The 19,076-nt window shown below is 40.9% G+C and overlaps 1 protein-coding gene across 4 annotated transcripts in view; it reads right to left on the bottom strand.

Annotated features, from left to right (window-relative positions):
- plekha1b (pleckstrin homology domain containing, family A (phosphoinositide binding specific) member 1b) overlaps nt 1-14,218 on the bottom strand; it is a 41,206-nt gene extending 26,988 nt beyond the window's left edge. For 2 of the 4 annotated variants that reach the window (XM_014158359.2, XM_014158360.2), the window contains exon 1: nt 14,041-14,218. The gene's annotated coding sequence lies outside the window, so the exon portion shown is untranslated. The remainder of the gene's footprint in view (nt 1-14,040) is intronic. The other 2 variants (XM_014158358.2, XM_014158364.2) reach the window with 1 other exon arrangement.
- Nucleotides 14,219-19,076: the final 4,858 nt, after the last annotated feature.

The following is a 19,076-nucleotide window of genomic DNA, read 5'->3' as shown; positions in this document are numbered from 1 at the left end:
TGGCAAGTTTGTAGTGTCATACCCAATAAAACTCAAGGCTGTAATTGTTGCCAAAGGTGCTTCAACAAAGTACTAAGTAAAGGGTCTGAATACTTATGTAAATGTGATATTAAAAAAAGAATACTGTTTTCGTTTGTCATTATGGGCTATTGTGTGTAGATTGATGAGGGGAAAAAACTATTTAATCCATTTTAGAATAAGGCTGTAATGTAACAAAATGTGGAAAAAGTCAAGGGGTCTGCATACTTTCAGAATGCACTGTAAGTAAAAATACTTTAAAGTACTACATAAGTATTTTTTTTTGTGTTATCTGTACTTTACTTTTTATATTTTTGACAACTTTTACTTCACTACATTCCAAAAGAAAATAAATGTACATTTTCCCTGACACCCAAAAGTACATTTTGAATGCTTAGCGGGACAGGAAAATGGTCAAATTAACACACTTATCAAGAGAACAACTCTGGTCATCCCTACTGCCTCTGATCTGGCGAACTCACTAAACACAACTTATTTGTTTGTAAAGGATGTCTAAGTGTTGGAGTGTGGCCCTGGCTATCCGTAAATAACAAAACAGGTCTGGTTTGCTTAAAGGAATTTGAAATCATTTATACTTCTACTTTCAGTTTTGATACTTAAGTATATTTTATCAATTACATTTACTGTTGATACCTAAGTATATTTCAAACCAAATACTCTTAGACTTTTACTCAAGTAGTATTTTACTGGGTAACTTTCACTTTAACTTGAGTCATTTTCTAAGTTATCTTTAATTGGGTACTTTTTCCACCACTGGGTGAAGTTAATGGAGAAAAAGAGGAAGAAAAAGTCTGCAGTGAGTTTACAAACAATGCAGCTCAGTGTGTGTGTGTGTGTGTGTGTGTGTGTGTGTGTGTGTGTGTGTGTGTGTGTGTGTGTGTGTGTGTGTGTGTGTGTGTGTGTGTGTGTGTGTGTGATGAGGAAGCAGAGGCACGTGTAATAAGAGGTAAGAGAAATAGAAGGGCAATTCCACGGTGACGGAATTCCACTTTAAAATGTATTCCAAACAAAAGCTATTGATTTCAAAGTTTAACAAACCATACAACTCTATGCACAATGACTATTTTGAACAATGTGCACAGAACATTTCATAAAAACACATTGACTGGAAGAACTGTGCAAATGCAAAGTTTGGTAAGAGAACTATGGTAAAATCTCCCTCAGTTTCTTCTGCGACCACATTCTCCAAAAACTTAAATATCAAATCAAATTGTATTTGTCACATACACATGGAGTAGCAGATGTTATTGCAAGTGTAGCTAAATGCTTGTGCTTCTAGTTCCGACAGTGCAGTAATATCTAACAAGTAATCTAACAAATTCACAACAACTACCTTATACAACTAACTTAAAGGGATGGAATAAAAATATGTACATATAAATATATTAATGAGCGATGGCCGTGCGGAATAGGCAAGATGCAATAGAAGGTATGAAAGACAGTATACACACATATGAGATGAGTAATGTAGGATATGTAAACATTATTAAAGTGGCATTATTTAAAGTGATTATCGATACCTTTATTAAATCAATTTATTAAAGTGGCCAGTGCTTTGGGTCTGTATGTTGGCAGCAGCCTCTCTATGTTAGTGATGGCTGTTTAACAGTCTGATGGTCTTGAGATAGAAGCTGTCTTTCAGTCTCTCGGTCCCAGCTTTGATGCACCTGTACTCACCTCGCCTTCTGGATGATAGCGAGGTGAACAGGCAGTGGCTCGGGTGGTTGTTGTCCTTGATGATCTTTTTTGCCTTCCTGTGACATTGGGTGCTGGAGGTGTCCTGGAGGGCAGGTAGTTTGCCCCCGGTGATGCGTTGTGCAAACCACACTACCCTCTGGAGAGCCTTGCAGTTGAGGGCGGTGCAGTTGCCTTACCAGGCGGTGATACAGCCCAACAGGATGCTCTCAATTGTGCATCTGTAAAAGTTTGTCAGGGTTTTGGGTGACAAGCCAAATTTCTTCAGCCTCCTGAGGTTGAAGAGGCGATGTTGCGCCTTCTTCACCACGCTGTCTGTGTGGGTAGACCATTTCAGTTTGTCCGTGATGTGTACGCCTAGGAAATTAAAACTTTCTTCTCCACTGCTGTCTCGTTGATGTGGATAGGGGGGTGCTCCCTCTGCTGTTTCCTGAAGTCCACGATCATCTCCTTTGTTTTGTTGACATTGAGTGAGAGGTTGTTTTCCTGACACCACTCTCCGAGTGCCCTCACCTCCTCCCTGTAGGCTGTCTCGTCGTTGTTGGTAATCAAGCCCACTACTGTTGTGTCGTCTGCAAACTTGATGATTGAGTTGGAGGCGTGCATGGCCACACAGTCATGGGTGAACAGGGAGTACAGGAGGGGGCTGAGCACGCACCCTTGTGGGGCCCCAGTGTTGAGGATCAGCGAAGTAGAGATGTTGTTTACTACCTTCACTACCTGGGGGCAGCCCATCAGAAAGTCCAGGACCCAACTGCACAGGGCGGGGTTGAGAACCAGGGTCTTAAGCTTAACGATGATGATTGGAGGGCTCTATGGTGTTGAATGCTGAGCTGTAGTCAATGAACAGCATTCTAACATAGGTATTCCACTTGTCCAGATGGGATAGGGCAGTGAGCAGTGTGATGGCGATTGCATTGTCTGTAGACCTGTTGGGGCGGTATGCAAACTGAAGTGGGTCTAGGGTGGCAGATAAGGTGGAGGTGATATGATCCTTGACTAGTCTCTCAAAGCATTTCATGATGACAGAAGTGAGTGTTACGGGGCGATAGTCATTTAGTTCAGTTCATCTTTGCCTTCTTTGGTACAGGAACAATGGTGGCCATCTTGAAGCCTGTGGGGAGAGCAGACTGGGATAGGGAGTGATTGAATCTGTCTGTAAACACACCAGTCAACTGGTCTGCGCATGCTCTGAGAATGCGGCTAGGGATCCCGTCTGGGCCAGCAGCCTTGCGAGGGTTAACGCGTTTAAATGTCTTACTCACGTCGGCCACGGAGAAGGAGGGGGGGGGGGGGCCCGCAGTCCTTGATAGCGGGCCGCATTGGAGGCACTGTATTATCCTCAAAGCGGGAAAAGAAGGTGTTTAGCTTGTCTAGAAGCAAGACGTTGGTGTCCGTGACGTGGCTGGTTTTCTTTTTGTAGTCCGTAATTGCCTGTAGACCCTGCCACATAGGTCTCGTGTCTGGGCCTTTGAATTGCGACTCCATTTTGTCCCTATACCAACATTTTGCTTGTTTGATTGCCTTGCGGAGGGAATAACTACACTGTTTATATACTGACATATTCCTCGAACTCTTTCCGAGGTTGAATACGGTGGTTCGTGCTTTCAGTTTTGCGCGAATGCCGCCATCTTTCCATGATTTCTGGTTTGGGTAGGTTTCTAATCATCACAGTGGGTACAACATCTCAAATGGTCTCGTGTGGCTCAGTTGGTAGAGCATGGTGTTTGCAACGCCAGGGTTGTGGGTTCGATTCCCACGGGGGACCAGTACGGAGAAAGAAAAAAAAATGTATGAAATGTATGCATTCACTACTGTAAGTTGCTTTGGATAAGAGTGTCTGCTAAATGACAAAAGTGTAATGTAAATGCACTTCCTAATAAACTCACCTCACAGAGTCAATGTATAAATCGATGTTATTGTCTGAGGCTTCCCAGCACATTTTCCAGTCCACGTGATCAAAACAATCTTGAAGTGTGGATTCTGATTGGTCAGACCAGTGTTGAATGGTTCTAGTCACGGGTACATCCTGTTGGAGTTTCTGCCTATAGGACAGTACGAGCAAGATGGAGTTGTGGTCAGATTTGCCGAGGGGAGGGCCTTGTATGCATTGCGGAAGTTAGAGTAGAAGTGGTCCAGTGTTTTGCTCGAGCGGGTACAACAGTCAATGTGCTGATAGAATTAGGTAGCCTTGTTCTCAAATTAAGTTTGTTAAAATCCACAGCTACAACAAATGCACCCTTAGGATATATGGTTTCCAGTTTACATAGAGTCCAGGGAAGTTCTTTCAGGGCCGTTGAGGTATCTGCTTGGGGGGGGGGGATATACAAGGCTGTGACTTTAATCTAAGAGAATTCTCTTGGGAGATAATGCGGTCGGCATGTATGTGTAAGGAATTCTAGGTCAGGTGAACAAAAGGACTTGAGTTTCTGTATGTTGTTATTGTTACACCATGAGTCGTTAATCATGGGGCACACACACCCGCCCTTGTTCTTACCTGAGAGATGTTTGTTTCTGTCGGCGCGACGCATGAAGAACCCCGGTGGCTGTACCGACTATGACAACATATCCCGGGTGAGCCATGTTTCCGTGAAATAGAGAATGTTACAATCTCTGATGTCTCTCTGGAAGGCAACTCGTGCCCTAATTTCATCCACCTTGTTGTCTAGAGATTGGACATTGGGGACTAATATGCTCGGAAGTGGTGGGTGCTGTGCTCGCCTTCTCAGTCTGACCAGGAGGCCGGTCCATCTGCTTCTCCTGCTGTGATGACGTTGTTTTTGGTCGGCCTCTGGGATTAGATCCAATGTCCAGGGTGGAGGTCCGAACAAAGGATCCGCTTCGGGAAAGGCGTATTCCTGGTTGTAATGTTGGTAAGTTGATGTCGCTCTTATATCCAATAGTTCTTCCCGGCTGTATGTAATAACACTTAAGATTTTCTGGGCTAACAATGTAAGAAATAATACATAATTTAAAAAAAAATGACCGTATAGTTTCCTCAGGACTTGAAGAGAGGCGACCATTTCTGTCGGCACCATCTTGCCATATCTGCTCCGAATTAAGATTCAAAGATGTCTGTAGAAAGAATGGGGTGTCAGCTATGACATGACACCTTGAGCTTGAAAAAAATATATTTTGGTTATTGAACTACACTAAGTGGAGTGGATTTACACCCAGTAACTGAATTACAGTAAAGGAATTACATCATGGGTCGCTGATCTGTATAATTATGGATATGAACGTCATTCTCTTCATGGTGATGTATCTGAATAGGTACACAAAGGTACAAATATGCAATATCATCCTTTGCATATTTGGGTATTACTCTACACACTGGCTATTATTCTAATGAGCTCCGCCCCTGAACAAGACCGAATTTGGAAATCTGAATCAATCCTAGACGTCTATGTTTCACAAGTTTGGACAGTACAGTAGAGTATAGTAAAGTATAGTTCAGTACAATACAGTACATTATACTGTACTCTACTCTAGTGTGCTGTGCTGTACTGTAATGTCTAAACTGGTGAAACATAGACATCTATGATTGGTTCAGATTTGGTTCCGGTCACCAATCATGGATGTCTACGTTCGCACCAAATCAAGGCCGGACCAAAAAAACATCTGATGACGTTGAAATCAAGGCCAGGGCGAACTGACCATATGTAAACTATTTTTCAATGTCCATGGATGTCCGGTGTTGGTCGGTGCTCAGTGGGCGCAAATGCTGGTTACAGTAATTGGAAAGAGAGGAGGCTCATGGGTCGGTGTCAGTAAGAGTCGGGAGAGGTAACATTAAATGGAGAGAGAGAGAGGCAGAGTGAGAGGAAGGGGTTGTTTATACTGTTTTCCCAGTTTTGCTTTGACCACCAGATGACAGACAGAGAAAGAAAACAGTTATGAGCTGAACATAACAGTATGCCAGTGGAAGGGAGGACAGTAGCAGGAGACACTATGAGCTGAACATAACAGTATGCCAGTGGAAGAGAGGACAATAGCAGGAGACACTATGAGCTGAACATAACAGTATGCCATTGGAAGGGAGGACAGTAGTAGGAGACCCTATGAGCTGAACATAACAGTATGCCAGTGGAAGGGAGGACAGTAACAGGAGACCCTATGAGCTGAACATAACAGTATGCCAGTGGAAGGGAGGACAGTAGTAGGAGACACTATGAGATGAACATAACAGTATGCCATTGGAAGGGAGGACAGTAGTAGGAGACACTATGAGATGAACATAACAGTATGCCATTGGAAGGGAGGACTGTAGTAGGAGACCCTATGAGCTGAACATAACAGTATGCCAGTAACAGGAGACCCTATGAGCTGAACATAACAGTATGCCAGTAACAGGAGACCCTATGAGCTGAACATAACAGTATGCCAGTGGAAGGGAGGACAGTAGCAGGAGACACTATGAGCTGAACATAACAGTATGCCAGTGGAAGGGAGGACAGTAGTAGGAGACCCTATGAGCTGAACATAACAGTATGCCAGTGGAAGGGAGGACAGTAGTAGGAGACACTATGAGATGAACATAACAGTATGCCATTGGAAGGGAGGACAGTAGTAGGAGACACTATGAGATGAACATAACAGTATGCCATTGGAAGGGAGGACTGTAGTAGGAGACCCTATGAGCTGAACATAACAGTATGCCAGTAACAGGAGACCCTATGAGCTGAACATAACAGTATGTTAGTGGAAGAGAGGACAGTAACAGGAGACCCTATGAGCTGAACATAACAGTATGCCATTGGAAGGGAGGACAGTAGCAGGAGACACTATGAGCTGAACATAACAGTATGCCAGTGGAAGGGAGGACAGTAGCAGGAGACACTATGAGCTGAACATAACAGTATGCCAGTGGAAGTGAGGACGGCAGGTACCCAACTGTAGTTTGTGACTACTACGATTTAACATTGTAGCCAATTCAATTGCAGTAATTCCGTTACAGATTTTTCTGAAATTCTATTAGCGATTACGAGTTTTAATCACTTAAAGCTGCAATATGTAACTTTTTGGGTGACCCAACCAAATTTACATTGAAATGTGAGTTATAGATCTGTCATTCTCATTGAAAGTAAGTCTAAGAAGTGGTAGATCTGTTCTATGTGCGTTATTTTATGCTTCCCATGCTTAAGTTTCCTTTTTGCGTCTTTACTTTTGGTTTTGTACACCAGTACTGAAAATACAATATTTTTGGTTATGGAAAATATATTTCACAGCGGTTTAGATGGTACAATGAATCTCTACACTATAGTTGTTTGTTTAGTCACAAACTGAAATTAGGCAAACTATTAGAATTAGCGCTTTCTGCATAGTGCATCTTTACTAATTAATAAAATAAAATGTAAAAACACTAACTAATTGGTAGGTCTACATTTACTTGTTACTGAACTTTCATTATCCTCCCTCCTCAGCTTAAAGATATGTGGAAGTTTTTAATGGAATTACAAGGTATAAGGCAATGCTTATTTTTTATATTGTTCATGTCAGTACATACACACAACAAGTAGGTCACATGGGGGAGAGGCATTGTGCCGTGAGGTGTTTTTTGCAACCAGGTTTGCTGTTCACTTGCGCAATATGAGATGAAAGGGAGATCCATGGCTCTTTATAATATTATATGTTTCCTTGAATTTGTTCTAGACCTGGGGACTGTGAAAAAGACCCCTGGTGGCATGTCTGGTGGGGTAAGTGTGTGTGTCAGTGCTGTGTGTAAGTTGACTATGCAAACTATTTGGAATTTCCAACACATTCATGTTTCTAATACAAACAAGAAGTGATGCAGTCTTTCCTCAACTCTTAACCAAGAGAGACTGGCATGCATATTATTGATATTCACCCTCTGATTACAATGAAGAGTAAGACGTGCCTCTTTGTTCTGGGCCAACTGCAGATTTAAGGATCCGCCCCTTTTTTTCAATTTTCGCCTAAAATGTCATACCCAGGCCCTGAAGCAAGGATATGCATATTCTTGGTACCATCTGAAAGGAAACACTTTGAAGTTTGTGGAAATGTGAAAGGAATGTAGTAGAATGTAACACAATAGATCTGGTAAAAGATAATACAAAGAAAAAAAAAACGTTATTTTGTATTTTTTTGTACCATCATCTTCGAAATGCAAGAGAAAGGCCATAATGTATTATTCCAACCCATATTCCAAAACATTTCTCCAAAACTAAAAATAAGTGTTGATGTTAGTTGGCAGGGTTCTTTACTTCCACATTATTGTGTTTTGATGTATTTCTAATACCTTTTATGACTTTTTGTGATCGATGTTTTCTAAGGCCCCTGTAAAAGAGTGAAAATCCACTCTGTCTGATGACAGATTAGTGTAGGAGCAATAAGACCATAATATAATATTCAATCTGACTCCATTATCATGTGAATGCTATAGGCCCATAAGCGAATCCGATGGTTCTAGTCAAGGTAGAGAGACTTGCGTCACCACTCGGAATACTATAAGTTACATGTGTCCAAGATAACCCTAATATTAACAGGCTGAGAGACAAAGAGCTAATATCTTGCGATCAATGTCCCAGCATTAAATGATTGAGTTAACCTCAGCTCAGAGCAGCACAGTTAGAGGCCGAGCATATATGCTATGTGTAGTATTTTTACCATTAGATCATACATCAAATAATAATTCAAGGAATATTACTCAGAAATATCAGGACTGCCATTCGTATCCATTTAAAATAAGAATAAGAATACAATGGCATACCAGAAGTCTTCAATGTCAAAATAATACTAAATATTCTAAATATTCTTTAGTCATTTAGCAGACGCTCTTATCCAGAGCGACTTACAGTAGTGTAACGGAACGCTACACCTGGAGATTGGTTTAGAATGACTCCAAGAACAAAGTTTCCACCAATCTTTTATTTTCCAGAGCGCCAAATCTCATATCTCCCATCGTCTAATTATCATCACTATGCTAGGCCAAAACAATAAACAGAACTCTTATCTGAATGATAGGGGCGCACATCTCTGTCACTCCCCAATTTAACTGACTGCCATCCAGTGGTGTGAAGTACTTAAGTAAAAATACTTTAAAGTACTACTGAAGTAGTTTTTTTGTGGTATCTACTATACTTTACTATTTATATTTTTGACAACTTTTACTCCACTACATTCCTAAAGAAAATAATGTATTTTTCCTTCCATACATTTTCCCTGACACCTAAAAGTACTCGTTACATTTCGAATGCTCAGGCAGGATAGAATTATGGTCCAATTCACACACCTATTAATAGAGCGTGTTGTCATCTCTACTGAATCTGATCTGGTGGACTCACTAAACTCAAATACTGCTTTTGTAAATTATGTGTGCGTATTGGAGTGTGCCCCATCTGTCCGTTAATGAAAATAAATAAAACAATATTGCCATCTGGTTTGCTTAATATAAGGAATTTGATTACCATTTACTTTTACTCTAGTATGACGCTTGATACTTTTTCCGCCACTATACTTATGTACATTTAAAACCAGATACTTTTAGACTTTTAGTCAAGTAGTATTTCACTGGGTGACTTTCATTTTCTATTAAGATATCTTAACTTTTAGCCGAGTATGACATTTGAGTACTTTTTCCACCACTGCCACTGTCTGATGGGCAGAGTAACACAGTAACTCTGCAAAAATAAATCCATAGCACTTTATGAACTCTTGAAACAATCCAAACATGACAATTTAATTCACACAGCAACATTAATTTTGTCGACTCAAGTTTTAATGTGTCTTCACACCCCCGGCGGTGTGCGTGCTCCCAGGGTTCTATGGGAGACTCCCGCCTCTGAGAAAGCCACGGATAAGGTTGTGTTTAACTTTTATGATATCCATCATATGGTCTGCCATCCAGACAATGACATAAATCGGGATTGAGCCCTCACGCTGGGCCTCGGCACCTGCAAGTCACTAGACTCATCTTAATCACTGACCATCATCGTTCACATTTGTTCTCTTTCTATTTTTCCACAACACCCCTTTCCATCTGTTCAACCAGAAATCAAACTCATTAATTATGCCTCATTTTTAAGATGTATAAAGGTTGAAGAATGTATCTATGGCTTCATTTCCTCAAAATAAATTCTTAGCTTTCATTTGACACCCAATTATATATGCTCCTATGAACTTCCCATGTTGGTGCTCATGGCTACTTCACATGGAACTGACCAGAGCTCAGTCGTTCTCATTCTCCAGACATTTCTGCGGGGTTAGTGTGTCAAGAAGACAGGTCATCTGAGGCTTTTGGACAGATACGTGAAACCATGAAACCACTCCCTGGATCCATTCGGTCGTGACATGATGCTCCTTGACTGGGTCTCTGGATATGGGGATGAATGCTAACAGCACAGATCCATTACAGCTCGGGTGTTAATGGACCATTCACTGGAATCCCTTGGCAATACACTCAGAGGGCTAGCTCACTTCTTCCCTCTCTCCATCTGCTTCCCTCCTCCCTCTGGCTTTATCCCTACTTACACCTCTGTCTGTCTGCCTGCCTCTCTCTGTGTGTCTGCCTGCCTCTCTCTCTGTGTGTGTGTGTGTGTGTGTGTGTGTGTGTGTGTGTGTGTGTGTGTGTGTGTGTGTGTGTGTGTGTGTGTGTGTGTGTGTGTGTGTGTGTGTGTGTGTGTGTGTGTGTGTGTGTGTGTGTGTGTGTGTGTGTGTGTGTGGTGTGTGGTGTGTGGTGTGTGGTGTGTGTGTGTGTGTACAGCTGTGACTCAGTCCTATCCTCCCAAATCTCATGGTTGCCTGAACACATGCCCTCCAGGGGATTGGGCTTTTGGTATTATTTTTAGGACCAGAAAACAGAGCGAAAAAGAAAAGAGAGAACCTGAATATGTGGCTGAGATGACCTTCCACATTTTCATAGTCGACCATACACACGCACGCACCCACAGCACACGTACACGGCACACACACACACACACACACACACACACACACACACACACACACACACACACACACACACACACACACACACACACACACTGAACTTTTACTCATGTCCTTGTTTCCAACCGCTCTGTAACCAATACCTATCAACACACGCACTCCTACATTGTCACATGCTTACTTTGGCTTGTCACTGATAGGGACAGTACATGGGAAAAGGAATTACAGTGCAATAAAAGGTGTGGTTTATGAATTACAGTATATACTATAAGCTCAGGGCCAATCAATGCAACACTGAAGGAAGTGAAGAGTGTGTTTCGGCCAAATTCCATTTCCTCTCACTTCATACCTGCACTAGTATGTTGCTCATTTCTTTGGCCAAAAAACACACAGTGACTGTTTGAATAACTGAAAACCCCAAACCATAACAGTGGTGCGTCTACTATGTTATAGCATTGTGCATGTTTGGGGTCTAGAAGAAGACACCTCTGCTCTGAATAGTGCTTCAAGATTTGTATTTCCAGATCAACTGGAACCGCCTTTAAAATAGAACAAACAATTGAACAATTCGGAATCAAATAAATGCTAATTCACCCAAAATCTCGAATGAAAAACTGCTGAATTGAGACAAACAACAGAATGCTCAAGTCTTGTCTTTTGAGCTGAACACATTGGCTCCTTGTGAGAGAGGTTGCCCCAAATACCGTTACAGAGTAGAAAGAGGAAAAAGGAAATCTGCTCTAATACTGTTCAATTCTACACTGGTAGTTAATTACATACAGACGGCACGCTATGCAGCTGAATTCTGCTGAGGCTAACCTAATCCTCACACCTCTGGCCGAGGAGGAGGCTTCTAATGTTGAAGAGATTACATTGCTGTTTAGGCCTAGCTAGTTGGGTACTGCTGGTACAAAGACAAGCAGGACAAGCAGTGGCATCTGTGGACCAGAAAATAATAATACTACAGTATACTACAGTCATGTCCGCAAAAACACGACAGTGAATACTATAGCATACTACATTCATCCCCTCAAAAACACTAGTGAATACTGCAGTATACTACAGTCATGTCCGCAAAAACACTACAGTGAATACTATAGCATACTACATTCATCCCCTCAAAAACACTAGTGAATACTGCAGTATACTACAGTCATGTCCGCAAAAATACTACAGTGAATACTATAGCATACCTCATTCATCCCCTCAAAAACACTAGTGAATACTGCAGTATACTACAGTCATGTCCGCAAAAACCTTATATTGAATACTACAGTGTACTACACTCATGTCCGCAAAACACTACAGTGAATACTATAGTATACTACAGTCATCTCATAAAAAAACACTACAATGAATACTGCAGTAAAGACTGCAAAAACACTACAGTGAATACTATAGTATACTACAGTTAGGTCCGCAAAAACACTAGTCTATGGACTGCAAAATGTGTGAACTAATTTAATGTGATCTAATCTAATGTGATTTTAAACAATATTATCTGACAGCAATCCTGTCTCAAATTACATCTTATTTCCCATGATGCACTATAGGGTTTGGTCAAAAGTAGCATCCCCCATATTGACATTATAAACATGGGGAGAGGGTGTGGGGGTTTGGAGTTTAGGCAAAACAAACATGGGTCTGACTCTGAACTGTATGACAACAAGACAGCAATAGGGAAATAGATGCCATACATTTTAAAGACCATCTCATCATTCTGACAAATAGGAGACATTAAACAGCGAGTTGCTAGGCATGAAGGAGAGTAAAAACAAACAAACACACACATTCATACAATGTGTGTAATCAACCAATGAGAAGGCTTGTGGGTAGCCATCCTCTATCACCTGAAATGGATTAACATTCTCTGCCATTGTATGGAGCTGGGTGCAATGAAAACCACGGAATTTGCGTCCCTTTATAAAGGCCTACATAGCACACTGCCCCGAGAGCACCTAGAGGTAATTCAAACCTTCCAAAGCCAGCAGTAGTAGTAAGTCTTCCTATACAGTCAACTAAGCCAATGATTGTATTCAGTGACAAGAAAGGGAAATAACACATCCTTGAATGTGAACCCGTTGTATGAGTGGGTGGTTGGTGTCACCATAACCAATAAAGGCCAATCACCTAGAAAAACATCACATGTACAGGTAACTGACAAAATAAAGGAAACACTTGAGTAAATGAGGGATACCAAGTATATTTAAAGCAGGTGCTTCCACACAGTCGTGGTTCCTGAGTTAATTAAGAAATTAACATCCCATAATGTTTAGGGTCATGTTCATTAGGCTCCCTTGTTAATGAGACCCTGGCCTCAATGGTGACCCACCCTGTATAAAAAAAAAGTTATACAAAAATAAAAAATTATAATGTATCAAATTTCCCAGTTGTCCATTATTCTGGCTACCATGGCTACAAGAGGTCTCAGTGACTTTGAAAGAGGGGTCTCAAAGGAGCATAGGGGGTTTTAAAGAGTGTGTGCATGTGTGTGTCTCAGTCACCAGATCTTAACCCAATTGAACACTTAAGGGAGATTTCGGAGTGGCGCCTGAGACAGCATTTTCCACCACCATCAACAAAACACTCAAATTATGGAATTTCTCGAGGAAGAAGGGTGTCACACCCCTCCAATAGAGTTCCAGACACTTGTAGAATCTATGCCAAGGCGCATTGAAGCTGTTCTGGCGTCTCATGGTGGCCCAAAGCCCTATTAAGACACTTTATGTTGGTGTTTCCTTTATTTTGGCAGTTACCTGTATGTTTAATATAATAGTATTAGCTATAATAGGCCTAACCATGCTATTACACAAGTGAAACATCTGGAGCTCATGATATTTAATCAAACTCATGTTATGAGAAACGAATCTACCAATTGACATTTAAAAGGGCGAGAATCTGGCATATTGATACAGGTTGAGGTATGGCTGGCTGGTATTGATATCAGATAAGCTAACACAGATCATACTGTAAGAATAGTAGCCTAAATAGCCTAGGCTACAGCGCATGAACGTGTTGTTTGTGAATTAGTAGGATGTATAGTCTACTGTTATATAGCAGATTGTAACATTAACAGACTGAGGATAGTTCAGCATTCCACAAAACCATAATACTTTCCTGATATGACGAGCAACACATCGATTTATATCATTCAATAAACAAGAGTGCGACAGTAACATGATAATTTATGAAGTAACTTCAATTCTAAAGATATATTCTGCTGATACATGTCTTGATACTGTGTATGATCGACTGAAGTCAGCTACTGGAAAAGTGGCTATAAATATTTACATTCAGGCTGCGTTCATAGTCCCTCGCGCGCGCTACATGAGCATACCAATCTGCATTGTATCCCAACATCGAATGATCCCACAATAAAGAACATTTGTGAATACTTACATATTTATGTTCTTTCGGAAATCCTATAGGCCGCTTGAGAGATCTTTTTGGATGAACCGAAAGGAGTTTCAGCCCATCTCTCCACGGATATTTCCTACATATCCCAATGCTTAGGTAGAGGGTAGGGGCGTGGAGCAGAGCGATTACAATTTTTTTGGGTGCCGCAAAGAATTATGGTAGGAGTAGTATTAATATTTGTATGCAGCAGGCCAACCTCTATGAGGCCACATTATTCAATTGTATTCAACTGCCTTAGTTCAACTGTAAGTCGCTTTGGATAAAAAGTGTCTGTTGAATGGCATATACTGTATTTCAAACCTCTAATGGAACAGATTCATTCAAACCTATCATACTTTTGCCTATTTGGTATATTCTATTCTATTCTGTTGACTTCTATTCTATTCTACTCCATTTCTGATCCCTTACATTCTATTCTGTTGACTTCTATTCTATTCTACTCTATTTCTGATCCCTTCTATTCTATTCTACTCCATTCTGATCCCTTCTATTCTATTCTACTCAATTTCTGATCCCTTACATTCTATTCGGTTAACTTCTATTCTATTCTACTCTATTTCTGATCCATTCTATTCTACTCTATTTCTGATCCATTCTATTCTACTCCATTCTGATCCCTTCTATTCTATTCTGTTGACTTCTACTCCATTCTGATCCCTTCTATTTTATTATATTCTATTGACTTCTATTCTATTCTACTCTACTCCATTCTGATCCCTTCTATTCTATTATGTTCCCTGAAAAGCCACTAAGGTCCTTTGCCAGCAGAATTCAAACCTATTAAAGGCTCTTATATCCTCTCTAAATAAACTCTTTCACATAGCCTCCCAGTAGAAGAGGATGCCTGCAAGAGATGCCTGCAAGAGATCCAATGCTTTGATCCTTGGCCAGAGTACCCCAGTTATTTCCTGATCAACACTTTCCTGACAGTTGAGGACATGCACTTTGATGGAAATATGTGCCATATATCCCTCTCTATTGTCACTAATTAGGGTGGAACCTGGGACTGGATGAATGCAAAAAAAGAAAACAACATCTGGTTTACCATTTTACATTTCACAGGGGAACTTCCTAGCCCTCAACTGGTCCTTGATGTGCAGTGAGTTGCTCTTGGATGGAGAGCATTTCCGCGTTTAGACAGTCGGGTCTTTGTGAAGATGTGAGTTTAAGAGAGTTTAACGATGTGAGCAAAATGCACACTCATGCTAAAACGGGCAGACAGTGTGACCTACAACCCTCTCGTACCCACTCACACTCACTGTGGGAGCTGTGCACTGCATTTCCACTACAGTGCATTTCTAGTCTCTCTAACCTAAAATGGAGATCATAGGTTCCAAATAAGAGATCTGGATATACTGTAGATGAAATGTGCTTTTTGAGCCATCGCTTAATCAGTCCATAACAGTCCCTTGTGATTTGAGGACAAGACTGCAGACACCAATTTTTCTATGGCAATTAGCTCACCTAAGTGGTGAGTAAATTATGCACAGCATCCATTCCTGACATGATGGGTGTTTCACAGGAGTTGAGAGTGAAAAATAAAATACTACAGTTTTCTATAAAATACTATAGTACGTACTATAGAATTCTATCAAATTCTGTAGTAAACTGTAGTATACTGTAAAAAAAATATACTTCACACTATAGTATTCCTCAATCATGTGTAGTACTTACTATATCATTTTGTAGAATGCTATAGTAAATACTACAGTATTATCCACAAAAAGACTGTAGTAAATACTACAGAAATGTCTGCAAAAACCCTACAGTTTCCACCAAAACACTAGTTTTTTTTTTACTATAGTAATGCTACAGAATTTAATTTGCATTTCCCCACCCATTCCCCTCCCCCAATTCCTGCCACCCATGAATGAGAAACATACATGCCAAGTATAGACAATACTGCATTTTTTTCTTTCTTCCTAAAGATTATTGAAAGGACCAGAAGTGCTAAACTCTCTGTTCAGACTCCAGAACTACCTACTGGTTATGGACAATTTGTTGTTTTTTTATTTGTCAGGTAGGTTTCCTCAAGGAGAAAGACCCCATTTCCATATCAAAGATAATAAAACACAAACACTATAGTAAATACTACAGCATACTACAGTCATGTCTGCAAAAACACTACAGTGAGCACTACAGTATATAAATATAGTAATACTACAGTATTTATACTATAGTAAACTATCGTATTTGTTCATGTGGGGTTGTTGGTTACCAGAGCCACAAAGTGGGTGGAGGAAATTTTGCACAGCCTTAGGCAGCATAGAGCAGCAGAGTAACCACTTCTGAATCGGCAATGGTCCGGTCTGAAACAACTACTCAGTGCTGGGCTGGGGATGGGATGGTCCACAATAGGAGCTACTGGATTGAACTCTTGCTTCCTTCAGGGCAGTCTGCCCATGTGAAAAAACATCAACTACAGAGAAACCATGCTTTTCCCCATCCAATTGGAGCGCTCTTGAAAACAATAGCCATGCATGGAACATACTGTATTTCCTGAGTGGGCGGGCTGAAGGGCCTGAGGTTATGTACTCTATTTTGAGCAATATAAAGTTTAGGGCAGTGGGCAGCTTAACAATAAGTGTTTTATGAATGGTGCAATTTGCCATTCCTGCTTACGTTTCGTAAATGAATCAAACAAGCATTTGGAATTGAGACGTACGTGTTGCATTTTAGTTGAACTGGCATCACTCATACTAATACAGAAATTAGAGATTTGGAGTCTTGGCAGGCCCTGCTAAGGACCTGCTGACAGTGTAAAACTTTACATCTTACAAACAGCCAATCACAGCATGTGCTCCTGCCAGGTGTATATACAATACCAGTCAAAAGTTTGGACACACCTACTCATTCAAGGGTTTTTCAGTGGGAGTCCCCACTTTTTCTTAACTGACTTGCCTAGTTAAATAGGTTAAATAAATAATAAGGTTAAATAAAAAAAATAAAACGAATAATAGCGAAGACATCAAAACTATGAAATAACAGATGGAATCATGTAGTAACCAAAAAAGTGTTAAACAAATCAAAATATATTTTATATTTGAGATTCTTCAAAGTAGCCACCCTTTGCCTTGATGACAGCTTTGCACACTCTTGGCATTCTCTCAACCAGCTTCATAAAGAATGCTTTTCCAACAGTCTTGAAGGAGTTCCCACATATGCTGAGCACTTGTTGGCTGCTTTTCCTTCACTCTGTGGTCCAACTCATCCCAAACCATCTTAATTGGGTTGAGGTCGGGTGATTGTGGAGGACAGGTAATCTGATGCAGCACTCCATCACTCTCCTTCTTGGTCAAATAGTCCTTACACAGCCTGGAGGTGTGTTGAGTCATTGTCCACTTGAAAAAAAAGTGATAGTCCCACTAAGCGCAAACCAGATGGGATGGTGTATCGCTGCAGAATAATGTGGTAGCCATGCTAGTTAAGTGTGCCTTGAATTCTAAATAAATCACTGGCAGAGTCACCAGCAAACCACCCCCACACCATCACACCTCCTCTGCCATGTTTTACGGTGGGAACCACACATGCAGAGATCATCCGTTCACCTACTCTGCGTCTCATTAAGACACAGCGGTTAGAAGCAAAAATCTCAAATTTGGACTCATCAGACCAAAGGACAGATTTCCACCGGTCTAACGTCAATTGCTCGTGTTTCTTGGCCCAAGCAAGTCTCTTCTTATTATTGGTGTCCTTTAGTAGTGGTTTCTTTGCAGCAATTCGACCATGAAGGCATGATTCACGCAGTCTCCTCTGAACAGTTGATGTTGAGATGTGTCTGTTACTTGAACTCTGTGAAGCATTTATTTGGGCTGCAATTACTGAGGTGCAGTTAACTCCAATGAACTTATCCTCTGCAGCGGTAACTCTGGGTCTTCCTTTCCCGTGGCGGTCCTCATCAGAGCCAGTTTCATCATAGCACTTGATGGTTTTTGTGACTGCACTTGAAGAAACTTTCAAAGTTCTTGAAATTTTCCGGATTGACTGACCTTCATGTCTTAAAGTAATGATGGACTGTCATTTCTCTTTGTTTATTTGAGCTGTTTTCGCCATAATATCGTCTGTACACCACCCCACCACCCCTACCTTGTCACAACACAACTGGCTCAAACGCATTAAGGAAAGAAATTCCACAAATTAACTTTTAACAAGGCACACCTGTTAATTGAAATGCATTCCAGGTGATTACCTCATGAAGTTGGTTGAGATAATGCCAAGAGTGTGCAAAGCTGTCATCAAGGTAAAGGGTGGCTACTTTGATGAATCTCAAATATAAAATATATTTAGATTTGTTTAACACTTTTTTGGTTACTACATGATTCCATATGTGTTATTCCATAGTGTTGATGTCTTCACTAGTATTCTACAATGTAGAAAATAGTAAAAAAAATTAAGAAAAACCCTTGAATGAGTAGGTGTACTGTAAATACAAACCATGTTTATCATTCACTAAAGAGTTCGCCAATAAACCTCTGCTTTCCTGGGCAACTCTACGTGTGTTTTCTCAGCTGTACATGACCCTACAGTACCTCCATTGGTCAGAATATTGCCCACTGACAGTCAGCATTTTTTGGACAGAGAGAGACTCATTACTCTGCTTCCTGGTTGAGTAGAGACCTGAACCACAAGGAGCAACAATTATAAAGCCTCCAGACATCCTACAGGCCAACAACTTCCTTCAAAGAGCTCTCTTCCAGGACAGGGTTTGCAACACCCCTTGTGGTTAGGATACATTACAGCTGGCACAGACTGCATCCCAAGTGGCACCCCATTCACTTTATAGTGCACTACTTTTGACCAGGACCCATAGGACCCAGGTCGAACTGTATAGGGAATAGGGTGCCATTTAAAAAATATATATATATTTTACCTTTATTTAACTAGGCAAGTCAGTTAAGAACAAATTCTTATTTTCAATGACTGCCTAAGAACAATGGGTTAACTGCCTTGTTCAGGGGCAGAACGACCGATTTTTACCTTGTCAGCTCGGGGATTCAATCTTGCAACCTTTCGGTTAC

This window comes from Salmo salar, chromosome ssa19 (genome assembly GCF_905237065.1).
Source record: "Salmo salar chromosome ssa19, Ssal_v3.1, whole genome shotgun sequence".
NCBI lineage: Eukaryota > Metazoa > Chordata > Actinopteri > Salmoniformes > Salmonidae > Salmo > Salmo salar.
This window is presented reverse-complemented; position numbering and strand designations above follow the sequence as displayed.